The sequence below is a fragment of the Ambystoma mexicanum genome, chromosome 6q, assembly GCF_040938575.1.
Source record: "Ambystoma mexicanum isolate Mex_15411 chromosome 6q, UKY_AmexF1_1, whole genome shotgun sequence".
NCBI classification, from domain to species: Eukaryota; Metazoa; Chordata; class Amphibia; order Caudata; family Ambystomatidae; genus Ambystoma; species Ambystoma mexicanum.
In genome coordinates this window covers 1454256355-1454284080 of record NC_090937.1, presented here as the reverse complement: position 1 = coordinate 1454284080, position 27726 = coordinate 1454256355, and the positions used below count along the sequence as shown (strand labels likewise).

General features: G+C 45.0%; 1 long non-coding RNA gene across 1 annotated transcript in view; it reads left to right on the top strand.

Annotated features, from left to right (window-relative positions):
* LOC138515629 (uncharacterized) overlaps positions 1-22462 on the top strand; it is a 77083-nt gene extending 54621 nt beyond the window's left edge. The window contains exon 3 of the long non-coding RNA XR_011282120.1: positions 21184-22462. This is a non-coding gene — a long non-coding RNA (uncharacterized lncRNA). The remainder of the gene's footprint in view (positions 1-21183) is intronic.
* The last annotated feature ends 5264 nt before the right edge of the window (positions 22463-27726 follow it).

Below are 27726 nucleotides of genomic sequence, written 5' to 3'. Positions count from 1 at the left end.
TTGGGATTGTGTGACCATGGGATGTCCGGGTCTCTCTAATTAGGTAATGTCTGCACGCACTTGTAGTTCATCTAGGTCCTGAACGTTGGCCCTGTTGGTCACAGTGACTCTGTTGCCAGGTGAGGCCACTGCTTTGTAGGGCCGGACGTCTTGAAGGTGATGCCAGACTGATTTACCTGCTAGCATAACAGCGCTGTCTGCTACGGCCTCAATCAAGTGAGGTCCAGTGAACCAAGGCGCATTCCAGGGCCTGACGAAATTTCCCAGGAGAACAATATCTCCCACTTTCACAGAGTATTTCAGTTCACAGTCTTGTGGTGCATCGTTGCAGTCGATCTTTTTGCTGTCTTCTGGGCCTCCCTGGATCCATTGTATCTGGTGAGAGATAAAAGAGGCACTAGCAACCAAAGAAGTAATGTAATCATACATCCCTTGTCCACACACATCTGCACTATTCTCACAGTCTTTCAATGCTCTTGTGGGAGGAGCCAGGGGAAAATGCATGCTCTGCACTGTCACCACCTCATGGGTCGTTAAATGGTGGTCAGGCCGAGGGTTATTGCGCAATTCAAACAATGACAGAGGTAAACAATGCTGCCAGTTTTTCTTGGTGCTCTGCTGAGATTTGGCTATGCACTCCTTTAGGAGTCCATTCAGGCATCCACATACTCCATTTGCTTGTGGGTGGTACGCACAGGCAAATTTATGCTCAATGCATAGCAGGTTTGTGATGTGTTGGAATAGTTGATTGGCGAATGAGGGCTGTTAGACTGCAGGACCTAACACACGCCCCCATCTCGGAAATACCTCACTGACCAGAAAGTTGGCCACTCCAAGAGTGTCAGCATATGAACAGGGCCCTGCCTCTATCCACGTACAGAATGGGCAGACACCCACTATCATGTGGCGGTATCCTTGGCAAACTTGGATCATATCCACGTAGTCCACATGGAGGTGCAGAAATGGGCCTACAGGTTTTGGTATGGCTCCTCTTAAAGTATGCCCTGCTGTAAACTGCTGGCATGTCAAGCAGTTACTAACAAAATCAGCGACATGTTCATTCAAATTCAGGCAAAACCACGTTTCTCAAATGCGTGTAGCAATGACCTCTTTCCCTGTGTGTGTTGGATAGTGCAATTGTGCTAATGCTGTCTTCAATAATGCTAGTGGCATGACCACTTTCCCTGTATTGTTCTGTCACCATAAGCAATCTGTCAGAGACAAGGAGCATCTTCTCTTTATCCATAGCTCCTTCTTTTCTCTTTTCTTGGGGCGCAGCTCCCTGCAGCTCCATAATCTGAGTCTCTGGTAGCACATTGTAACCTTCCTTCATCACCATGTTCCTTACACCTCCCTGCGCTCCTTGTTTCTCTTTCAGTTCCCACAATTGCACAAAATATGCTGCGCATTTTGCCTCATAATTTGCTGCTTCATTTCCTTTTGAAATAGTGTCTTCCCCTTTTGTGTGGGACTGGCACTTCACTAGTGCTACCTTTTGTGAGTACGCAATCACCTTGATCAATCTGTTCAATAAAAGCGCATGCTGCACTGGGGTTCCATCCGCTCTCCTGAACCATCTCCTGAGCCATCGTGCCAGTCCTGAGTGTACTGTTGACGACATGTAGGCAGAGTCCAAATAAATTGCCACTTCCTTCTCTACGCTGCTTTCTAGTGCTAGAATGAGAGCCACTAGTTCTGCTGCTTGTGCTGAGTAATGGGATGGTAGTCGTGGACTTGCAACCACCTCACTTGTCCCGTCCTCCTTCAGTCTTACCACTGCAGCCCCAGTACGCCTGATCCCATCAATCTGATCAATCGTCGATGAACCATCAATGTACAACATGTCTCCCCATTCAAGAGCGTCCTCCTCTACTTTGTGTGTCTCACTGAACAACTCTATGTTCTTTTTGCAGTCATGTGCATAGTCTCCTGCCTTAAAGACATCTGCCAAAAATGTTGCTAGATTTACATTCTTGCATCTTACGATCTTCAGTCCTACATTCGATGGTAACACCTCATACTGTGATGCTCTCCGTGTGGTCAGTGTGCTTTTTGGCTTATGCAATATCACAAAGAGGGAGTGCTCCACGTACAAAATGGTGGTGCACCCCATTGTCACTGCTGATGACTTCTCCATGGCGAAGGCCGCAGCTGCCAAAGATTGCATGCACAGATAATGTCCTCTCATCCCTGGGTCAAGTTGTCCATGGTAGTAAGCGATTGGCTTATGGCCTATGCTTGTCTTCTGTGTTAGTACCATGTTCATCACTACACAGTGTGTGAGAAAATAAGAAAAATTCCTTTTTGTAGTCTGTGGTCCCTAACACTGGGATAGTGCTTATGTCCACCTTCGGTTTTTCAAAGGCCTCAGTGATCTCTGTGGTCCACGTCAGTGTCTTTGTTCCCCTTGGTGCCTCTTTCAGAGCGCACAATACTGGCCTTCTGTATGTCCTGTAGTCAAACACCCATGCTCTGCAGTAATTACACAAACCCAAGAAGCCGGTCAAGTGGCACAGCGAGTAGAGCGCTCGCTTTGATATCAGTGTTGAGCCTGCTAACGCAGGTTTGAATCCCGGCAGGGCCAAACTCAGCCTTTCATCCTTCCGAGGTCGATAAATGAGCACCACACACCGTGTCAAACTGGATACTAAATTATGCCTCTTATTGTAAACGATTGTATGCATATTGGCCTACGCCAAGTTGCTTAAAACTGTACGCGAATATCTCTCTACGGCGAGGTTTTGACCTTATAAATTGATGTAGGCCGCCATCTTGAATCAAACCGCCATTTTAGGTTCTCTTGCTGTGTAAAAGTCACCCTGTACATCAAAATGGTGGCCGATGCCATTCCGAACAGAATCTGGTCGACATGACCTCCGTACAGCTAATGTATAACTTGCCTGCAAGCCACTTGTTAGGGTCGTGAACTGAGACCTTGTACTTCTGTTGACCTGCATGTAAATGGATTACCTGTATCAACGGAACTGATCTATGCGCATACTGATGTATGTATTAGAAGATTGACCTGGCAGAGACCCTAGAACAGTAATACATCCATGGAATGGCTAACCCGCGAAGGGGTTGGACAACAGGGTGGAGAAATGTATAAAAGCCTGAATGTCCCAATGTACAGTCTCTCACTGAATACATCGAACCCAGTTGAAGTTCGTTGTGTTGTACTGAGGGCCGATAGCTATCTGATTTGTCATTTGACTTTGTCATTGCTTGACCTTAAAATAAAGTACTTTGTATGTTCCTTTGTAACCAATGTTTGGTGTGTTTCCTTTGGGTTTCCCGGCCTCATATTATTTTTCTCTTTTCACAGTTGGCGCCCGACTAGGGACCCTCAAGATTGATGCCGGACCATTGAAGGTTGACGCATGCTATCGGACCGGGATCGGATGGTGTGATACTACGGGCCCGACTGAACGAGATGCGACACCTCTACAGCGCTGCACGATCCGATCCTTGGACGATAGCCGTGCGGTCTGAGACGGCATCTTGACGAGGGTCCACTTTTGAGGCAGGCAGATTTGCTGAAATCACCAAACACAAGGTAAAATTTGTTAGGTAAGTTCTTTGATAAACCGTACGGTCCTCCTTAGGTTTGGTCAGGTGAGTCGTGACCCGACTCTTAATTTAACCCTGACAATTTGAATTTGGCGCTTTGTATTTGCAGACACAATTATTGACCAGGTAATACCAAGTTTTTGAGAAATGCCTGGGAAATTGTCTAGCTGCTTTAGGGCATTATTCCGCAGCGATCGACAATCTTTGAAATTTAGCCGCCCGGCACCACAGGAGGGGTCGCCGGCGTTTACTATGTATTGTAAACATGGCATTGGAATTGTAGTATTTAATGATATTTGGCACAGACAAACCAGAAATGCCTCCCAACTTCAGTGGCCAATCAATGGTAGTTTTGAGATCCCTTGTATTGAATACTTAGAGTCGGTCTTATTAAAGAAAAAGGCCAGACCCGCAGCATTTGATGTTCTTCAGAATTGGAAAAAAGAAGCTTTGCAGCAGCTTAAGACTAGGGAAAAACATGCGCGCCGTCATAAAACAAACGCTGAAAAGGCGTTGTTATATGATCAGGACAAACAGTCTGAGTCAGTTAGGAATATGGATAGGGCTTTCTCACTCGGTATTCAGAAAATCTATCCTTCTAAAGGCCTTCATGTTTCTGACGAGCTTCTCGACAAATTGTTAAATGAGCGAAGGCCTGGTGCCTCTGCACCACCTCCGTATGATCCTCTTTCTGTTGCTTTGCCTCTTCCTGCTGTTATTCCTGCTCTCCCTGCTCAACCTGTTGCTCCTATTCTTCCGGCTGTTGTTCCTCCGCCTGCTCTACTACCTCTTCCCATTGCACCAGTAATAACACCTCCATTGAATCTACCTGCACCGCCACTCCCGAGTGGTTCTGTACCGACTATAGTTGATCAGGGTGCGGGGTCAAAGGTTGTTACTCGTAATAGTGTCCCTACAGATAAAAAGCAGGATTTGTTTGCATGGGCTAAGCATTGTATGGAGAGAGATGATCGAGCTAATGTTTTTGCCACACTGTCTAATATGGATAATTTCCCTGGGAAAAATGTTTTTATTGAAGGTTTAGGGATTCATTTATGCGTAATGTGGGGTAAATTAATTAATGTGGATCTCCCACAAGGGCTGAGGGATCTGAATACTTTAGCACTATCAAGAGATACTGTGGAGAAAGTACATGAGCATGTCGAGAGGTTGTTTGAGTATAGGAGAGATTTGGAGAAGTTACGGAATGAGGATGACGAAGAAGAGAGTATGTATGTAAAGAAACAATTTCTTCCGTGTCGTAAATGGGCATCTGAGGAAGCACAAATTTGTACAAGAGATGCGATTAGATGGATTTCGGATTTATCGATAACTCCGGTTGAGGTATATGACACATATAGTCAATATACGCTAGAAATGCAGAAGAAGGTGATTCAGGTAATGGTAGAGTACCTGCAGGATGAATGTGTGAGGAAGAAGGTTAGTTGTCCCATAGAGTTACTGGGTATTTATAAGAGAGCTTTTTCACTTGACACTTCTTTGACTGCTTTAGCGCTCGACTTAGCTCTGTTGCTTAGTAAGCGTTCGGAGTTGCCTATATCTAAGTAGCCTGTGAGAGGGGTACCTCCGACATTTGTCCCAAAAGTTGAGATTGCTGCTAATGCTGCAGCAGGTATAGCTGCTCTGGACATTCCTGCACATTATGTATCACAGTTTGTTCACGTCCCGTTTTCACGACAGGAAGTGAACACTATTAGGCAATCTATTCCCGACATTAGGAAAAATCCGACAGGATTCTATAAAGAGATAGAGTCCGTCTTGCGGTCCTCAGTGTTCACCCTAGTCGATATTGACTTGTTATTCCCTGTTCTCCTGCCCGTAGATTTGTGGAAGCAGGTTAGAACAATAGATGATGCACCCGGGTTGGGAGATACGTGGGCTAATATAACTAGGCTTGACGGGGAAAGGCCAGCTGGTGAGAGACCGCCTCAGGTGATACTCACTTTGCCTGACAGAATCATTGCGAAATTAAAAACTATAATTCCTGAAAAAATAATTATATGGGACAAGCTTACGGCTTGTGTCCAAGGAAAATCTGAGGGTGCCGCTGAGTTCTTTAATCGGTTCGAACAAGTATTCTCGGCCTTCAGTGGACAGTTTTAGGCACAGAATCTGGGAAAAGGTTATTTGTGGACAAATTTGTGCGTGGATTGCTGCCTGACATCCAGTCACAGATTATGTCTTCCGAGAGTGCTTGGCAGGCAAAATCCCAATCAGAAGTACTGCACATGGCTCAGTACTACGAGAACCGTGTCAATAATGAGTAGAAAAGAGAAAAGGAGACTTAAAGACTAAAGTATTGTTACAACAAATTGTTAGAGGCCCCAGAGGGGGTAGTTCACAGATTAGAGGTCAGTATGTTCCACAAGGGAATGTGCCCTTGGGTCCTGTGAACATTAACTAATGTGCCTATTGTCACTAGGAGGGTCATTGGCGTGCACAATGCCCCGTCCTTCGACAGAGGTCGAATAACACATTTGGGAGTATGGGGTGGGGGGCCCTGGTAGAGGTCAGTTTTCGCAGGATCCTCAGCAACCGTTTTCACAGGACAATCAGACTTCGAGTGTAGATACTAGAAACATATTCGATCACTCTTCTGCTGCTTACCTCTCTGAGGAGCTTCCTTCCGATGATATTCTGTTTCGTTAGGACTGCCCGGAGCAGGGTTTGGAAACTACACCTATTCCCGTTAGTCAGAAAGGTCCCTACGTTGAAATGATAGTGGGAAATAGGAAACATCAGTTCTTGATAGACACTGGAGCACAGAAGTGCTCCATTGATCATTCTCGGGTTCAAAATATTCCACTGTCAGGGCAAACCAATGTCTCCGTAGGGTTTTCTGGCACACCAGTCATTTGTCTGGTTTCTTTGCCGGTACCTATTTCTTTTGGTCCCTTTACGGACCATTGTCCATTTCTTTTGACTTCGAATTGTGGAGAGAATTTGTTGGGGTTGAATCTGTTGAAGGAATTAAATGCGGTAATTCATTGTTCATCTGATGGAGTGCGTTTGACGATTTCACCACAGCAGTTTTCTTTTTCACAATTTTTGACTAGACCTTTGCCACCAGAATTCAGTAAAGTCCTGGAGTGTTTGTGGGCGGCTGACGACAATGATGTCGGTGTTCTACAGATTGAGCCTGTTAGAATAGTCTTGAAACATGGTATTAAGCTGCCATGTATTCCGCAGTATAAGATCTCGGTTGAAGGTGAGCGAGCTTTGAAGAGCATTGTTTCCGATTTTGTGCATCGTGGGGTGATTGAGGAGATTACAGGAAGTTTGTGCAATAGTCCGATCCTACCCGTGTACAAAAAAGGCGATAATGCTATTCTGTTTCGTTTTATAATTGATTTGCGTGCCATCAATAGAGTTGTTGCTCCAAAATTTCTAATTGTGCCTGATGTGACGACGATATTAACTATGATTCCAGCTACGGCTATTTACTTTAGTGTTGTGGACCTGAAGAATGCTTTCTTCAGTATTCCTATACACAAGGACAGTAGATATTTGTTCGCGTTCACCTTAGGGGGACGCTCGTTCACATTTACTCGTGCACCTCAAGGTTACATCGAGAGTCCTAGCATTTACAGTAGGGCCTTGAAAGAACAGCTTAATACTCTTGAATTACCCCCTACTTGTACGTGCTTCAGTACGTTGACGACTTGCTTTTAGCAGCAGATTCCGAGAGCTCTTGTAAAGAGGGCAATGTATTGTTGCTCATCCATCTATCTAAGCATGGTCACAAAGCTTCGCTTAAAAAGTTTCAATATTGTTGCCAGGAGGTCGCCTATTTAGGATAGCTCCTGTGAAAGGAGGGAAGAAGATTGACACCTGAAAGAATAAAACACATTTCTGCCATGTCTGTCCCAAATACACAGAAGGAAGTCAGAGCCTTAATAGGTATGGCTTCTTACTGTAGGTTATGGATCCCAAACTTTTCACTAGTGATAAAACCGATGTTGGCTTTGACAAAGAAGGGCATTTCTTCGCCATTGCCATGGAAATCAGAACATCAACAATCATTTGAGCTTCTAAAGACTGCATTATGCTCTGCACCGGTTTTGGGTACACCAAATTACAACAAGGCCTTTGTGTTGTTTGTGCATGAATGTGCATTTGCTGTATTAATGCAGGAACATGGAGGGAAGAATAGGCCGTGCGGTTACTACTCTTCGGCCCTTGATCCTGTCGCATGCGCTTTGCCAAGATGTTTGCGAGCTGTCGCTGCTGCTGCCGCGTCTGTAAAACAGAGTGAGGGAATGGTCCTAGGCCATGATTTAACCCTGATGGCGCCTCACTCTGTAGATGTTCTATTGAACAAAACCCAAACGCAACACCTCACTTCTGCACGATTGAAGAGATATGAATTCATTTTGTTTGCTCTCCACATACAAAATAGGAGGTGTTGTGTTCTTAATCCGGCTGAACTCATACCTTTCCCGCAAAATACTGTTTGCGGTGATGATGAGTCACATGACTGCCTGTATACTACTGAACAAGAAACGAAGGGCAGAATTGATGTTAAGGCCACTCCTTTGGATAATGCGCAAGGGGAGCTATTTTGTGATGGCTCCTGTTTCAAACTTCCGGATGGTACATCCACAGCTGCTTATGCAGTCACTACATTGAGCACGGTTGTAGAGAGCAAGCGAATTACACATAACTCCGCGCAGGCCGCAGAGATTAAAGCGTTAACGCGAGCTTGTGAGCTTTCCGAAGGGCTAACAGTGAATATATATACTGATAGTCAGTATGTTTTTGGGGTGGCTCACATCTTTGGGAGACTTTGGTCAGAGAGAGGGTTTCTAACTTCACATGGGACCAAGATTCAGCATGGCCCCCTGATAGTACAATTGCTCTCGGCGCTCGCGCTTCCTAGTCAGTTAGCGATCATGAAATGCGCAGCGCATCGCAAGATCACAGACGATGTAGGAAAAGGGAATGCTTTCGCTGATCAGATAGCCAGACAAACTGCCACAGATCTGCGCACAGAAATGTATGCTCTAAGAGAAACTAGTCATATCTATGTAATGGACGAGGATATTGGGTCTGTGCGGGATATCCAAGCTGATGCCACAATGGAAGAATCTAAGAAATGGGCTGAAGGCCTGGGGAAATTAGATGATGACGGGTGTTGGGTGGACACAGTTGAAGGGAAATGGTTATTTCCTAATGCCTACATAGTCATGATGGTCACTTTTTTTTGCACACGATCCCACACATGTGTGTGCTCAACAGATTACGAAAATGTTGGAGAAAGTCTGGGTAAATGATAAGATTTCGAAAATTGCTCAGCATTATATCCAAAATTACATGATTTGCCTACAGCACAATGTGGGGAAAGGGACGGTAACTCCAAGGGGTAGCTTTGGGCCTCCTTCTGTCCCGTTTGAAGTGATTCATTTTGATTTTATTGAGATGGAGGGGTGCAATAGTTTAAAACATGTCCTTGTGGTCATTTGTGCCTTTAGTAAATGGGTTGAGCCTTTCCCTGTCAAAGATGCTACAGCCATGACCACTGCGAAAATTATGATAAAAGAATACTTCCCACGGTTTGGGTTGCCAAGAGTCATTTGGCCGGACAATGGTCCACATTTTGTTGCTGCTGTAATTTTACAGATATGTACGGCACTACATATTGATAAGCGATTTCATTCGGCTAGACATCCTCAAAGTGCCGGGTTGATAGAGAGACATAATGGTATTCTAAAGAACAAACTCGCTAAGACGTGTGCCGATACCAAACTAAAATGGCCGGACACCTTACCGATCGTGTTACTAGCCATGCGCACTACCTCTCAAACTAAGACTGGGCTCTCTCCATTTGAGGTGGTGATGGGGAGGCCTGCCAATATTTGGGGTCTTCTGAAACCTAAAGCACTGAGAAATGTTGAGAATGTATTGCTTTAAGACTACTGTAACCAGTTGATTAAAAATCTGTATTTCATTTATCATCAGGTACGATCAGCTTTACCTGTATGTTACGAGGGCCCAGGATACAACATCCAGCCTGGAAGCTGGGTCCTGGTGAGAGCATACGAGCGGTCCTCTTGCCTCGCGCCTCGCTGTCGGGGACCATTCCAGGTCTTGTTGGTCACCCAAACGGCAGTGCGGGTGGCTGGAAAGAAGAACTGGATACATGCGACGCATGTCAAGAAACTTCCTCACCCGACGCCGCACCTTACAGAAGAAATAGAACCCCTCGCTAAAGCTGCAATCGATGATCCTGAAGCAGAAAATAGCACTGTGAGGGAGTCGGAGAATCCCTCTGAGCTTGTGGGGTTTAGGGAACCATCCATTTTGTCTCCACACTCTTTGGAAAAGTCATTTCTGGAAACCATTGCTCCGAATTCTGCAACTTCCGTTGCCTCTGATACGTTGCTTCCCTCAGGAAGTGACGTTACCCTATTTCCGGATCAAACAGTGCCGGGAAGCACCAGATATAATTTTCGGCTGAGAAAATAGACCTACAGCACGGTTCGACTGTGCATTCAAAAAAAGGAAAGGATCATTAAGGGCTTGCTTTTGCCCAAATTTGAGAAAGGGGGTTCTGTCGGCTAGGGTTGGGGAAGGACTAAGAAGCCGCGCGACCGAGGGGTCGCCAGCAACGAACATTGGGGTTTCCATCCGAAGACTACGATGCCTGCCACCGCTACTGCCCGTATTGGACTTGTAAATAAGGGGGTGACCAACTTGAACAATGAACAATGTGCCTGGGCCCCGAAAACGTATTGCTGTGTTTTGATGATAATAAGTGTGGTTTTTATAGTAACTGCTTTAGTATTCTGGTACGTCAAGGAGATTTATCCTCTAGAGCTTCTTTTGCCAACTGAAATTGTACCTACTGTTTTTACTCCTTTTGTACATTTGCATACTCTGTCACCTAGGGACTCTCAGCATAGACAGAAGTATCACAATAATACTATGATGCTGATTATGAATTCGACACATGCCATTTTTAACAAAACCAATTTTTGGGTCTGCTTGCATTTACCGCAACATGGGGATAAGGGGCTAGGTTCGTATATTCATCCTTTTCCTTTGACGACTGCTTGTTATGCCTCTCTTAGAGCACTGTTCTTTGGCCGATGGAATGATAGCATCTCAGGGAATTTTGATGGAACTAATTTGAATAATTTTGAAAAACGTGTTCTGACTCCCCTGGGATGCTCGCTTTTCGCAAATAGGAACAAACCCAACGTTGCTTCAATTAGGCCTTCTGATAGACTATCTCGTCCTTTCCAATCTTTGGTTTCTTTTAAAATGGCTCAGATAGGCAATAAGGATGCCGTGCCTCCTTCTTACTCTGTTAACCATAGCTCTGATTCAGTTTTTTTCTGCATACAGAGGAATGGTACCCAGTCAATAGGAGATTTTAAAGGCTGTGCCAACGTTGCAAATTTGACTGGGGAAAACAGACCTTTGTATGTGGGCGAACCTGTCTATTTAGTTTTGCGGTAATGTAGCATTTCCACGGTTGCCCACGGATTGGCAGGGAACCTGTTATTTAGGGATCCTGTTACCTGGGGTATTCATAGCAAGCACTTTGGAAGTTTCAAAGGCTCGTCCACGGCGGGACGAGAATGGTGGTGATACCCCCGCACAAGTGATGGGAGATATAGCGAAATCAGTTGTGCCATTTTGGGGGCAGATAGCAAATTCCGAAGACATCAGGAGACTAGCGAGAGTACTGGAGAGAACCATCAACCGGACCACAGATGTACTCTATAACATGACCTTAGAGCAGAAAGCAATAAGATTAGTAGCACTCCAGAACCGGATGGCATTAGATGTCATTCTGGCTGAACGTGGTGGAGTATGTAAATTAGTGGGGTCCGCTTGCTGTGTTTTCGTACCAGACTCCTCCCAAACCATTTTCAAAGCAATTCAGAATCAGCACGTCCTTAGCTCAGAAGTGCATGTTCCTGATGCTAGGAGGATGTTGTGCTCAGGCGATAGGTACGATAGGACACAAAGTATATGCCCCGGATAAAACGTCCAAGGAGTATGTGTTAAAAGAGATCTTAGTGAACGACCTGATGGCCATAGATATCTCTGACGGCGATTCAGGGTGTATGGACGATGACGTATGGAGTTACTTGCAAGGAGATCAGAAGTAGTTTTAGCACTTGGCATAGGCCAAAAGGAGGGTTTGTCAAACTGGATATTAAATTATGCCTCCTATTGTAAACGATTGTATGTATATTGGCCTATGCCACGTTGCTTAAAACTGTACGCGAATAACTCTCTACGGCAAGGTCTTGACCTTAGAAATTGATGTAGGCCGCCATCTTGAATCAAACTGCCATTTTAGGTTCTCTTGCTGTGTAAAAGTCACCCTGTACATCAAAATGGTGGACAATGCCATTCCGAACAGAATCTGGTCGACATGACCTCCGTACAACTAATGTATAACTTGCCTGCAAGCCACTTGTTAGGGTCGTGAACTGAGACCTTGTCCTTCTGTTGACCTGCATGTAAATGGATTACCTCTATCAACGGAACTGATCTATGCGCATACTGATGTATGTATTAGAAGATTGACCTGGCAGAGACCCTAGACCAGTAATACATTCATGGAATGGTTAACCCGCAAAGGGGTTGGACAACAGGGTGGAGAAATGTATAAAAGTTTGTTGTGTTGTACTGTGTTGTGTTGTACTGAGGGCCGATAGCCATCTGATTTGTCATTTGACTTTGTCATTGCTTGACCTTAAAATAAAGTACTTTGTATGTTCCTTTGTAACCAGTGTTTGGTGTGTTTCCTTTGGGTTTCCCGGCCTCATATTATTTTTCTCTTTTCACAACCGTGGGTAAAAATAAGCAGCGCTCAGATACCTGAGGGTTCGTAGCGCTATATAAATGCTAAATTATTATTATTAAGAACTGTTGCATTTCCCTCACTGTCGTGGCATGGGGTGTTTTGCGTATTGTCTTTGCTCTCTTTGGGGAAATCTGTCGGCCATCTTTGGATATCATCTGTCCAATAAATAGCACCTTATTCTGCCAATACTGTAGTCTGGCCTTGTCCACTTTGTACCCTGTGTAACACTGTCAGCATGTGCACCGAGTCTGCAAATCAAAATGTCGTCTACATACTGTAAAACTGTGCTTTCTGTCTGTATGTTACTTAGATCCATCTGTATCACTCTGTTAAAGATAGATTGTGACATGCAATAACCTTGTGGCAAACAAGTATATTTCCACTTCTGGTTTCGGTAAATAAAGCTGGCCAAGTCTTGTGAGTGTGGGTGTAGTGGCACTGAAAACAATGCATTCTTCAAATCAATGACCGTGAGACAGGCAGCTTCTGCTGGAATGCCGCACAAAATTGTCACTGGGCTTGCAGCTAAAGGATACTCTGCTTCTACAATATGGTTAAGAGGTCTTAAATCCTAAATAAAATGCTATGCTCTCATCTGCTTTCTTGGTTAGGGTATACTGCTTTACTCTTGGCAAAATCGCTTTTGGTTTCAGTTTAATCTTTACTCCCCCTATGCTCTTTATGCAGCCCACGTCATAAGGATTTGTGGTCCATAAACTGCTGGGTACTTTGGCCGTGTCCTCCTCCCAGAATGAGGACGACACCTTCAGCACCACAGCCATTCTCTGTGGCACCTCTCTCTAATGTATCTGTAACCAGTAGGTTACACTCATTCTGAACACCATCTGCAACTCCTGTCTCTCTTCCTGAAATAGTTCTTCATCTGTCACTGTGGTCAGCCTGCACCCATTTGCAACTGCAATTATTCCTCTCTATGCCCTCCCAGTGTCATCCACTCTGTATACTGCAATCCAATCCTCCCAACACTACCGCTATTTCTATGGACCCTATTGTTCCTTCTGGCTCATTCAATGTTGTTTCTGGCCCAAACAGGTACTTGTTTGGAACTCGCCACACCTTACTTACAATGTCTGGCATCCATGCAATGGCAATGACAGTCCCATATTGAAACATCTCTGGGTCCGCAGGCACCCCCCTCTGTACTGTACGTCCACAATATGCTTGTACAATCTGCTTTACATTTAACATGTGTATGCCCCTGTTATTGAGCACACTATGCCTCTGTCTGTGAATGAGATGGTCATGTTTAGTCTGCTCATGATGTCTCGTCCCAATATGTTTACAGGTGTCTATCAAGAGTAAAGTAAAGGTAGTGATAAATTGTGATCTCCTATAGATAATGAGATATTGTCAGTAAAGGGAACCACTTCTCTAGCCCCAGAGAATCCCACTTCTCCATCCCATAAATCCATTTCTCCACTCCAGCGCTCAATGATGGTAACCTACATTTCACATTCTCCTTGTCTGTGTGCTTCCATGACACGTACTGAGGTCTCACCCCTCCTCTCTCCAGTAAAGGCATCTGTGTGTATGCTACCTTCTCCTCAAGTGACCTCTTAGTCAATCTAACTTGTCGAGGCCCTCTCTCATCCTCAACGTCTGTGTATATATCTACTGGCTCCAGTATAGGCACTCTCCTGTTGTAGGCTCTAGTCAATCGTCCTCTCGAACAAGCTATGGCTGTCTCCCCCATCCTTCATCCTGTTGAGATCCCTCAGTCTGTTAACATATGTGCTGTGTGAGGTGCAAAGGTCACCCGCCTGTTGTGTTTGCTCTTCTGAGCCACCTCCCTCTTCTCTCTGTGTATGTGTCCTGAATTCCCATGACACAGTCCACAGGGTCAGTCCCCGACCCGTGGACTATGATCGATATTGCTCCCCCCTTTCGTCCCTGCTGTATTTGTCCTTGTTTTCAGATCCTGTGTCCATATTGCTACAAAAATTATCTGCAAAATTCAGTCTCCTCGATGTCGAGTCTGTGTTGGATTTCAAGCTGAGAGTGATGTCTCTCAAGTCACCCCTGCTTCCTCCTGCCCAGGCCCATAGGCCTGCTCCACCTCCCTCAGTTGCGCTCCTCCCCCGAGAGTTTGTGCTGTCTGGTTCTATACATCTGTCCTCCTCAAGTCTATTCCTTTCCCAATCCAGTGCTGCCTGTGTCTTCACCGCCCTTATTGCTCGCTCGTCCTCCTCCCTACATGCTCGTTCCCTCGCCAGTCTGGCTAACTGCGATTTCCTCTGTTCGATCTCTGCTAACTTGCATTTTTCTTGCTCTGCTATCTCGCTCCATCTCTCTGCCTTTTCCAGTTCCCTTTCCCTCTTCTCCCTCATCTCCGCTCTCTTCCTTTCCTTGAGATTCCTCTTTATTTTTTCGTCCTGCTCCCTATCCAAGTGTTCCTTTTCTTCCTCCCTTCTTCGTTCCGTCTTCCTGCTCCTATTTCTCCTCTCTCGTTCTCTGTCTGTCCTTGCATGCTAATCTCACTTCCCTGTCCTTCTCCCTTCTATTCTCCCTGTCCATTAGTTCTGCCCAGTCTGTCGTGTCGCTGTCTCTCTTTAGGCTTTTTATCGCCTCGGTCGCCCCTTCTGCCTCTCCATTTGTCTTCTCTTGACGCTTTAAAAGTACCTGCACTGCTATCCATTAGTTCGCGCTTATGCCCTCAAACTCCTCCTTCGCGCGTTGCTGTACCTCATTGCTCGCCCCTGCATCGCTAGCTGGCCGCCGTGCGCATTTTAGCTTATCCTCCTTAGTATATGGTGGTGGCTTATATATGCCGGATTTGTATAACCCTCTGCCCTTAGTTCCCTCATTGGATACATTCCCTGTCCATCGTCTTTATCATCGGATAATACACTTGGAGGGGCATGAGGAGGTGCGGAGGGATGGGTCCTTTGGTCCTTCTCCTCCTGCTGGCTTAGCATCCACTGATGCCTCGCAGCATCCCCCTCTCCCTCCTGAAACATGCCTCACAACTCGAATATGGCCATGCGTTTGATCAATTTCTTAACCTTGTAGGCACCCTGTATGTGCGTCAATAGCAATTGCTGCACGTCTTTGGAGAAACTTACACAAGGTGGCCATGGTTTGGTTAATTTGCCTTCTGTACTTTTGGACCATTCTATGCTATATCTCCTTATAAGGTGGAGGTATCTTACACAAGTGCTAAAGCGGAGTAGGCCCTCCACTGTTACCTTGATACAATTCAATACATTTTTCTTGACCTCAAGTCGAGGGTTTCGGTAAACCATTGTTTGAGGATAAAAGTCACAATGCAATGATAATACTTCCCAGTTTCTACGAGCCTCTCTCGCTCTATAACTTATCAGGCATGCTCCGTGCACCGCTCAACCTTCACAATCGCTGCCTCCTCAGGCACACTCCCAAACTTGCGCATGCGCCTTCCGCGCACCACCACTGGTTCACCTCATCTGGCAATCCCAAGTTTTCAATACTAGCTCCTCACCATCTCAAACTCTCTGTGTCCTATATGCAAACTTAAGGGTGATGTCACCAAGCTATCAAAACAACATAGGTAAATCAAATATCGTGCGCACTCTGTAATAGCCAGTTACACCCAACCCACACAAAACCCCACAGCTGTTTTCCTGCACTCGAGACAGATTATACCAATATTCTCTTGTGATCGAACTGCACCTGTTGCGTTGTCTAACATGTGAAACGTCTCACTCCAGGAGACTTAACCAGTCGACTCACCTTGCGCAATCTAGGCTAGCTCCCTTGCTAACCCTTGGGATACCATCATCTATGACTCGAGCTAAAACGCCCAACTCACAGGAATACCTTATTTACATAACTTTTGTCATTCAAGCCCTTGAGTCAATAGTCTAGGTTATTCACCAGAAACATTTACCTCGAAGACTGAATGTGCCTTAAACATAGAAAAAAGGACTTCTACCTCTGCTCCTGTCCCTATTCACTATAACAATACTAGACAATACTTTATTAATACCCGACAACCCTAAACAATACTCCACAATACTCAGTACCCTCCCTCACACCCATAGTTGTCGTTGGACTGGGTCAATACATACGTTCCGTGGTGTGCTGGCACTGCTCGGCTGCCGGCTCCCCATCAAGGCGCTCGCCTCCCCGTCTTGATCTGCCTGGACAACTCGCTGACTTCGGTTAAGATGATTTCCAAGGGGCTCCTGATGACCTGTAAACAGGCACGTGGTTTCCCGTCTTATCGTAATATGTTAGTGTCCCTCAGCCTCTCAGGTTCGGCGGCAAAGGAGTCGACCTGGTGCCGAGCTGGCGCAGCCAACCAGACCTCTGCTACCAACTTGTTAGGAAAAACTCTCAGGTATGGCAGAGGGCCACTAGGAGTTCGCAGACTCTAGGAAGGCCCAATACCACAGGACAAATGAAGGACTCAGTCAAATGGCAAGTTCAAACTGCGCTTGATTACAGCAAAAACCAACAGGGATCAGTACAGGGACAGAAGAAATTTGTGGACGTCTAAACATCTTCGGGCTCACCGCCTACTGGATTGGTCGTCAGGAGCCTAATATCCTATTTAATCGCCTATATGTGTTATTCTACTGGCTCTTACATGTCAGGTGGCTGGCCTGGTCCATCCCCAAGTCGCTATCTATAACAATGTTGCAGTGTGAGGGTCTTACCATTGGTTCTTGCCCATTGCTACCCACCCCTAGGATACTAAACTGTGATTGGCTAGAGCGGACATCCCCAGGCGTGAGATCCGCAAAGGTTCTCAGCTCTTGGTGTACCTTCTCAAGGTAATAAGAACGACTATGTGTCTGCATTTAACTTGTGTGTACCACCTTAGTCTATGAGAGTGCTCTTTTGCTCAGTGCAACACTTGTCTGACACTGTAACATCTTTGTTGCAAGCTTCTGTCTGGCGGCGTAAGATCGGCTCCCTTTACCAGCGCTGGTTGCTGTCCATTGTCTAAGTCGGCTGGATCACGCGTTCGGAGACCCTGATTTGGAGATGTACAGCTCCGAATTATGAAGAATTATTTGCATTTATTGCAGCTGGTGTTACTATCATTAAGGGAATGGAATGTCGTCCGTACCTGGTGGCCTTGGCAGCGGATCCTGTCTCACACGTTTGCTCTTGTCCAGCCTGAATTCAAATAAGCTCAACTCTTGCTGAGAGGCTTGTGGCATGCTGTAATTTTCCTAAATCATTATGCGTTTCCTACAGTGTCCATGCTATTCTATATTCCCCATCCGTTTGTCACACTTGGCATTGTCAGGTCCCATAGGTGCTCCTGTAGTTCCATAAGGTTATTTGCATAGAAGCATCTGCAAGCTTTACTCAGGGTCTCTTGCTTCTTATGGTTTCTGCGCTGCTGCGTTTAGCTAGTGGCAAAATAATAAAGCAATGACAGTATGTATATGTATCTGTCCTCTATCTATATGATATGATAGTTTATTTATATAGTGCCTATACACAATGTATTTCAAAGCGCTTCACAGCAAGGGAGGGAACAAGGGAAAATAAGACATTCTTACAGACCATGAACAACAAGAATGTGAAATTAACTATCGTACTCGGCCTGACGACATTTCAGATAGTGCAAGAGCTAAAACATAGATAGGACGGAAATTGGAAACAGATAGGCGACTACCTTACTAGGCCTGACAACATTTCTGGTAGAACCGGAGATTAACAACAGGTGAGGGAGGGGGGAGGAGAAAGGTGGGAGAAGAACAAAACAAGCGGCTATCGTACTAGGCCTGACAACATTTCAGATCGTGCAGGAGGGGGGAGGGGAACAATTAAAGAGATGGGGGAGGAGAGAAAGATTTGTTGCTATCTTACTAGGTCCAGGGACATTTCTTATAGAGTAAGTGCATAGAAAAATGTAAAGGAGGGTGGGAAGAGAGAGGGAGAAGGGAGAGGAGGAGAAAAGCGAGAATAAAACAGTAAGAAAAAGAAAAATATATATTTATATATAAAACGCAGGTGCCAACCTTGAAGCTGTATTTCTGTGAACTATACGCTCGTGTTCTTCATGTATTCAAGTACGTGTTTATGTCCCGAAGTGCAGATGGCCTGTGTGCTTCATGTCTAACGCAGCTAAATCAGGGTGTCTCTAACGAAGTCAGTAACTTGGCTTTTTGACGCTTTAGTCAATACTGTCAATTGAGTTGTCTTTGGTTGCAGCCTGGGGTTTCTCATCCACTCTGGGGTAGACTTGTACCACACCTGGCCTGTAGGGCTGGCTGAGGGGGTACCTCTCAATATACTTGTTGATCATTGGAGCACTCAGAATTGGTCTGAAATAGTATGGGCGTTCACAGTGTCTCCTGACCTCCTTCCGTGTCATATCTTATAGGATGGGGACAAAAGGGCAAACTTACCCATCCCTCTTCAAAGTGAAAGAAGTATGAGTTTGAGTGGGGCGAGGAGCAGCAGAGAGCGTTTGATTCGGCAAAATACACAATCCAGCATGTGCTTGATTTGTGGCCTTTTAAGTCAGGAGAAGTGGAATTGAATGTGTCTGTACAAGAACATTATGCTAACTGGAGCCTATGGCAAAAGCAGGACAAAAAGCAAGTTCCTTCGGGATTTGGAAGTTGCAAATTACCCAAAGCTGGTGATAGGTACACTCCATTTGAGAAGCTAGCGTTTTATTGGGCTCTTATTGATATTGAACAAATGACAGTGGGTCATGATGTACTGATCAGGGCCGAAATCCCGAATATGCAATGGGTGTTGAGATCTCCCAAGACACACAGGATAAGACATTCTCAAGAAGCCAGTATAATCAAGTGGAAATGGTATATCCAAGACAGAGCAAAATCAGGAAAGGGTGGGGCTGCGAAACTACATGAGCAAGTGGCTAATATATCACCCGTAGACTACATACCGCAGGAAGGGACAGACGAACATGTGTCTCCAGTGAAATGGGGAATACCTTATGGGGATACAACAGTGAAGCGGACAGAACATGCCTGGTTCACCGATGACTCTGCTCACTTTACAGGAATTGAGTGCTACGGAAAGCTGCGTCATATAATCCCAAGACAAAAAAATATCTTAACCTTGTCAGCTAAAGGAAAGAGCAGCCAGTTTGCAGAACTTTATGCAGTATATCAAACTTTGAAACAAGAAATACCTGGTCATTTGTACACATATTCATGGTCAGTGGCCAATGGGCTAGCTATGTGACTGCTGATATGACATATGCATGGGTGGAAAATTCATTCCAAAGAATTGTGGGCAAAGGAACTTTGGCAAGATATCTGGGAAATGCTACCACAAATTGAGGTAACTGTATCATGTGGATGCGCACTGCAGTGCTGCTCATTAGAACACTGGTTCAATTCTGTTGCAGACGAACACACCAAGATTTCCTCTGTGGACACAGAGGCGCAAGAGGGCGATTTGGAGGGTTTGGCCAAGTGGGCTCACCAGAAATGTGGACACATGGGAGAGAAAGCTACTTGCAGGTGGGCACAGGCTCGAGGGATTGATATCCCTTTAGAGGTATGGAAAACAATCATTTTGCAATGTCCTGTGTGTCATCATCATCAGCAGCATAGACCCATCCCTCATATTGTCCAAGGTACTTTACGAAGAGGTAAATTGCCAGGTCAATTCTGGCACATCGATTATATCGGACCTCTGCCAATCAGTAAAAGTTGTCAATATGCATGTTTGATTGTGGATACCTTTTCAGGATATTTGATGGTGCTGCCATGCAAGCGGGCCACATAATTGAACACTAGTAAGCTTTTAGATCAAATCATATTGCATTACAGTATGCCCCTGCGCAATTCAGAGTGACAACGGCACGCATTTCAAAGACAAGTTGATTCAGGAGTATGGTCAGGAGAAGAACATTAGGTGGCTTTATAATGTACCATATCATCCACAAGCGGTGGCTTTGATTGAATGCATGAATAATTTGTTGAAATAGCAATCGCAAAAATCCAGCAATGGAAGTCTGGTAGGCTGGCGTGATCGTGTGTTTGATGCTGTGCATATTTTGAATGATAGACCATGAACTGAGAATGAGACACCCTTGATGCGAATGTTGACACCTGCATTACAGATGCAACCTAATTCAGCTGAAGAGACTGTTATATTGGGAGGATATGCGAGGTGCTTTAGCTCTATACCACGCAACTCCATAATATGCAGGGATAGACTTGTATTCTCATCAAGAAATAAGATTAGAACCCAGTGGTATAATAGTAATTGAAACTGGAATTGGAGTACATATTCCACCATAACACATGGGAGTGAATGCCCCTAGATCTGGATTAGCATTGAAGGCCATCCAAGTACTGGGAGGAGTTATAAATGCAGATTACCAAGGAGATATTAAAGTAACTTTAATGAACAGTGGAGACCAAATACTGCCTATCCATGTAGGCGACAATATAGCCCAGCTGACTGTCATACCTGTCAAATTGTCCATGATCAGAAAGGGGGAGTACCCTACAGTACTAACTACTCATGGGGACCATGGTTTTGGCTCATCAGACTGCATGGTACCGGATGCAAAGGTATGGGTAGAAAAACCAAATGGCCCACCCATACCCGCAGATCTCATAGCGTCTGGCAGGGACCAAGTAGTTTTAGTAATGATATGATCTGGTATGATATGGCATTTATAACGCGCCTATACACAAGTGTTTCAAGGCACGACATGGAGCCTGGCAGGCAGAAATGGGACTATGTACCCACAGACAAATGCTATTTAAGAGAATGATCATCAACATTGATATGTCTTTTCTGGGTTTGCCTTTTAGAACCTGTGCCTGGCTGGTGTAATTGTGATACTAAATTGACTCCATTTAGAAGGGGCAAACGACACACTGCAACAAACACAAGATGTCATATTTGTGCAGCCAACCAATGTGAGTCTAATGATGCAGAGGAATGATGTTCGGAGGTCGCCTGATGCCAACGTCGACACACCAGCCACAACAGGCACGAAGAACGGAATTCGCAAAGCCTTGAGAACATGCTAAGTACAAGCTCAAGTAACAATGACGTCGGCTGTAGGAGAAATGTCTTTAGCACTGCAAAGATATTCACTGATGAAGGCCCAAACGGAGAACATGTGGGCATATCTTGCACGGAAAGTTTGAACATTTCGTATTTCTGTTTGACAGATGTGCACAATGCAATGGCCCTACTAACTACATGTCTGGTAGCGGTGCCAACGCCTGCTTCAATTTTGAGGCTGATTTTTGGAGTTATACATAATGACTCTTTATTGGAGGATTCTGATGTGCGACAATCTTTTTCTGTCTATGGATATTGCAAGTTCTGCCAAGAAACAAACCAAAAGTGGAGAAACCTTACTCAGACAGTGACTTACAATATCACCCAAGGTGAAATCTGCTATAGGATGACCTGTGAACCAATGGAAGTTGGCAAATGTCAACAGCTGAACATTACCAAAGAGAAAAAGGTGAACTGTGTTTAAGAAGCAGTTGTGTTCACGCATTCCAAGCACATGCACCAATGTTAAGAATACTATGTTCTATAATCGTACAGTTGTAGCTGCTGGTCATTTAAACCATGCAAAACGTCCGATTAGATGGCTTTTCTCGTGCAGTAACGTTACATACACTTACACTCCAGCAAACATTTCCGCAGCACCATGTGCTTTAACACGACTTGGTTTAATGATGTTGCTCTGCAGCCAGCATTACATTGAATGATAAGATCAATTTTTGAATCTATAAGGCTATGCCCAGACTGTGATTCAATGCGCATTTGTTATCAGAATCAGAGGTTTTGGCTCTTACATATTCATTGGTGGGAGTTTGTGGATTAGCTACCTGGGGCTATAAACCTTTGTTAACGCTAGCATGCTTGGTAGTGAAAGGGTTGAATCATACCTCTCAAGCCTTAGAGGAACTGCTTCTAGATAGCCAAGCTATGAGAAAAGCAGCCTTGCAAAATTGACCTGCTCTTGATTATCTGCTGCTGAAACCTACCATGGCCTGTAATGCAGTTGAAGGAATGTGCTGTTTTATTTTAAGTGACCATTCCCAGTCTATTAAAAATCACATTCAAAGTCTGAAAGCCTTATTAAACAGATAACCCAATACCATACTGAGAATTGGTGTGATTGGCTTTTTCTTGGATTCCAGATATTGGAGGAACTTTGTGTTATGCCTTTGCTTGTATTTTAAAATAGTTATGATTTTAATTTTCTGTCGCTCTTGTTTTCAATGTACTTCAGGTTTAGTTATGATGTTTCGTCGGTTCCAGAAGCCGGGTTTAGTGCCACTGGGTTATGAAAGTCTAATGTCCAAGGGTGGATTGTAATGCTTTTCACTAAACCATGACGTCTGTGCGCAGTGCATTTTGGGTGATCCCAGATCATAATGGACATTTTCTTCAGGCCTCAGTGATATCTGCACATTTTCTGCAAGCCTCAGTGAAAGCTGCATTTAATGTGAACTCGTACCGTGGTTCGTATTATTCCACTGGCAAACATGTTTGCATGCTTCTGCGTTGCTTCAAGGACTGTTTTGAAGAAGGTGCCAGCTGGTATTTGATAACGTTGCGAGGGAAACTAGCAAAGCTGAAGAAATTTTATGTAGCTGTTTTCGTGCTTTCATGAGAAAGGGAAGTGTTTTGCCTCTTAGGTCACTCTTGCCGGGGGCCCATGAAAACTGTCAAAAACTTTGAAAGCCAGAAACTTCTGGAAAATGGCATCACACATTTGCAGATGGTTTAAAATGAGGGGCACCATAGCAATCAGGCAGAAAGCTTCTCTGGAATAGTAGACGCAATGCTTCCATGCCAATTGACACAAGGATCGCTCTGCCTGCCTGTTTTGGGGCTTTTCAGTGCATCCCTGGCGAGATGAGGATTTTTTCTGCGGTTGCTTCAACAGTGAAGTATTTTTCCATTTTTTACATTCCTTATATGTGTAGTAATTAAACATTAATTTATTATTTTTACTGCATTTAATCATTCATGTTTGCTTTTTTGGAATAAAGGGCCGAACAGAAACATTTCACAGTTTAGCTGAGTGTTTCTGTGCATGTTTCTGCCCTTCAGTGTTTAAGGTTTCTTCGTTTTGTTTGCTGGGGCTGTGAAATATTTTCGGTGCACTTTTGAAGGAAAACAGTTGGCTTCAACAATGTTCAGCCAAAACTACAAATGGTTGTGGAAATCGCCAATTCAAATATGGCTGCTGCACACCTAGAGATAGCCAAGACACAAACTATGGCTAACTGTCATGGCAAATAGAGCAGCATAACAAAATACTGCCAATCATGTGGTATCTTTCAAAAGACATGTGGTATCTGTCAAGTTGTAAGTTACTAGCCAGGCATAAACATCACTTGCCCCTTTGCATTAATGTCAGTTTTCCACATGTACACATCACCATTTTGTTTATCGCTAGCAGTGAGTGCACCTTTTGTGGGCTGTTAAAGGTACCCATACCATTCTAGGGTTTCCCAGGGAAGCACTAACCTACTTGGGTACTACTGGTGTTACGGCTAATTTAATTGAGGAGATTAAAACCCTGTTGCAGATCAAGATTATACACACCTTGATGTTTCATTTACATGCCAAGAAGTTTAATATGACCTTTATGTATATCTTAAACTATTAAAGAAATTCGCAGACTAGGATGAGCACAACTTATTTTTATGGACCTAGGTCCTGTTTTTAGTGAATAAGGCTCCCTAAGCCTTCACAGGTTTTCCTGCATTCAAACTAGTTTACGGGAGAAATCCACAGACAGCCTTAGACATGACAAGAGAGGCATGGGAAGACCATGAGAACTTTAGACCAAATCATTCTGGTTAAGACACTCAGGAAGTTAAGTGGTTGGTTTTTCCCTCCCATAAGAGAGAACCTTATGAAGGACAATGGAAAAACCGAAAAAATGATATAAAATAACAGCTTGTCTCTGCACTTTCAAGATAGGAGATCAGGTGCTGGTTGTGTTGCTCTTCAGTGATAACAAATTGCTAGGCCAATGGCATGAGCCTTTCAAAGTGACAGAAGTAATGAAAAACAGGAATTTGAGATTTTTTCCCTGCTCTCACCCGACTCTGCTGCCCCTGTCCTATCTTCGGCACGTCTGGACTCTCTGGATTCTCTATACCCTTCCTCTCCTTTTTACCCCTCCCACAAACGACCTAAACCCTGGATGAACCCCACTTTACGTCTTCTTAGGCAGCTTTTTCGTATATCTGAACGCTGCTGGCATAAGACCCACCTGCAAGCCGACCTTGTTTCTCTTTCTTCACTTCACTCGGTCTTTAGCTCGCTCATAACTACGGTTAAAAAGAAGTAATTCAGTAATCTCCTTACCTCTCTTTCCAAACCCTGCCACTTATTCTGTACTCTTAAGCGTATCCTCTGTCCCCCTACTCCCGACTATGCTGCTCTTTCTAATCTTATGGCCTCTGACTTTGCAAATGTTTTCTCTTCTAATATCTCTCTTTTATACTCTTCTATTGAACTTTCCTTCCCCTGCCCTTCTAACCCACCACCTCCCTCTTCACCTATGCTAAGGTCTTCTTTTTGTCCTCTTTGTGACACTGATGTCTCTACTATTCTCTCTAGGGCCAATCCTACATCTGTGCCCGCTGACCCTTTACCTTCAACACTTATCGCTTCAGTTTATCCCCTTCCTTACTGCTTTATACAACTCTTCTCTTTTCCATGCTGTGTTTGTATCTCTATTCAAACACAATTCTATCCTTCACATTCTGAAAAAACCTTCTTTGGACCTTTCCTCTCCCGCTAACTTTCACCTTATTCCTCTTCTCCCTTTTCTATCTAAGCTCCTGGAATATAGTTTACTCAAAGATCTCTCACGTCCTCTCTACTTCTCTTCTTCCGCCTCACCAATCTGGCTTTTGACCTTCACATGCCACCGAAACAGCTACTCTAGCTGTCTCAAATTCCCTTCTCACTGCCTGATATTCTAAGCACTCCTCACTTCTTGTTCTTTCTGCGGCTTTCAACACTGTGGACCACTCTTTCCTACTTCACTAACTTTACAATCTTGGTTTTTGTGGCACGATCTTGGACTGGTTCTCCTCATATCTATCATCCTGTGCTTTGTCTCCGGCTTTACAAATCCTCCCCTGTTCACCCGCTCACATATGACGTTCCCCAGGGCTCTGTTCTTGGCCCTCTTCTGTTTTCAATATACACAAGGCCCCTTGCTGCTATTATTTCTTCCTTTGGAGTCTCCCACCACCTCTATGCCGATGACTCCCAGATCTTTCTTTCCCTTTCCTCCTTTTCTTCTGAAATCCACTCTATGTTCTCTGCAAAAATGGAGGTGCTCTTTTTTCCTGCTTCCGCTGTTCCTCCCTGTGAGACACCTGAAGGTATCTCACTTACTAGTCCCCGGGGATCTGTCCTCCAGGTGGCCAGGACACAGCCATCGCTATTGGAGCAAGTTCCTTGGGGTGGACCAGTGGGGGAGGATCACCTGGATGAGGGGTCTTCGGGGAATGGAAGTGCGATGCCGACAGGCGAGATGTGGTACCCACTGCCTTGTAACATTGTTTCCCCATCCTACCACGTAGGATATTTAGAAGCTCTAACCCCCCATTTTCCAATATGAACACTTTCTTACACAGAGAAAGACGACAGACTAACACCAGAGCCGTTTACCTGACATGTCCCAATACAAGGGTCAGGGAGAGTCAGGCAATTGACAGTAACCATGCACAACTGACGGACCTTTGCCTTCCCCATAGGGATAAGAGAGAGCACGAGAGTACACTACGAGCAAGGCCAAACACACAAGGAAGCAGTTATTCCGGACCAACAGTTCAAGCGGAGGAGAACGGCGGCGAGATCTGAAAGGACGATGAGGAGGGAATTGCCGTTGCCCCAATTTCAACTCAATCCTGCAAAGCCTCCGAAAAGGGAATCACAAGACCAGGGAGTATAGCTGGCGTGTAGTGTGACAAGTGTGAATGGTACACCGGGGCCTCCCACGTTGATAACACAGGCGTGGAGGCATGCTGGCTACCGTGGTACCGTCCTTGACTCCAGAAGCAAGACAAGCCAACGGGTTCAGCACAGCCAGTAAATCAGACAAAGCTGATAGCCAACAGAACTGTGTTGAGCCCAAGGTTGCAAATGACATTATATGAACACGAGGAACCTGCGAACAAAGAACTTGTGTATGTTCAAACATTTTGGAAAGCCCAGAAAAGGGCCAGCTGCAGAGTGGTCAGGCGACGGAGGAATGCTCATTCGGAGGACTCTGCCTGGCCCCTTTTTGTTTTGTGTTGAAAAAACAAGAACCAGAAGGCCCTAGGAGAGGACAGCGTGAGGTGTCAGAGTGGTCCTACAAGGGTCACGTCAAATTCCCTTGTACAATGGAAAGTCTGATCTGTTGCCGGAAGAAATCTATGGGAAGAGAACCTCTTTGCTTTCTGAGAAAATAGTGAACATTGTGACGTAAGGCAAGTGTGAACCTGACAGAGGGATGCCAAACAAAAGCTAGGGGAAGGGAACCCCTGCTTTCCAGGAAAGGTTGTAAAATTATTAATTCAGGCTAGTGTGAACCCGACGGAGGGATGCTAAGAGAAAGCTAATGAAACAGAAACCACGCTTTTGGAAGAGTTGAAGCAAATCATGAACTGTGTTAGAAACTCATGAACATTGTGTTAAAGTGGTTATGTGAACCCGACGGAGGGAGGTCAGGGGAAAAACTAATAAAACAAATAACTGTGAAATTGGCAAAGCTGAACCCAGTTGAGGGATGTCTGCGAATCAGAGTGAAGCATGATGCACCAGAGAACAGTGTGTTTATATTAAGAGTGAAAGGCCGTAGTGATCCCGACGGAGGGAGGCCCACGTTGCAAGAAAGATCCGAGCCCGGTGGAGGGAGATCCAAGGGGCGGAGAGCAATCGCCAGAGGTGCAATATCACTGAAGGAACCTTTTAGCCAAGCTCACCAGCTGCAAATGATTCTTCCTAAATTAATCACCCAGGGCTTTAAGTGGGCCAGGGCTAGCAGGGTCAGTTTCCAAAAACGTCAATCGAGCTAGGGGGCAAGGGCAGATGCTGATGGGGTTCCCTCAGCCCCCACAACCCCAACAGCAAGGAAATCCACTTTCTTTTGATTTCCCACTCCAGGGGCTCTTTCGGCTTCCACCACCGAGACGGGAAAGAAAGCCCTTTGTTTTTCCACTGTTGGGGCTCATACGGCTCCTAATACCCTGATGGCAAGGAAAGACACATTTTGTTTATTTTCCTGTGCTGGGGATTCGAGCTGGGCTTTTTCTGAATGGGCTTTATGTGCCAAGCAGTCTATTGAATTAATCAAAAGCAATCCA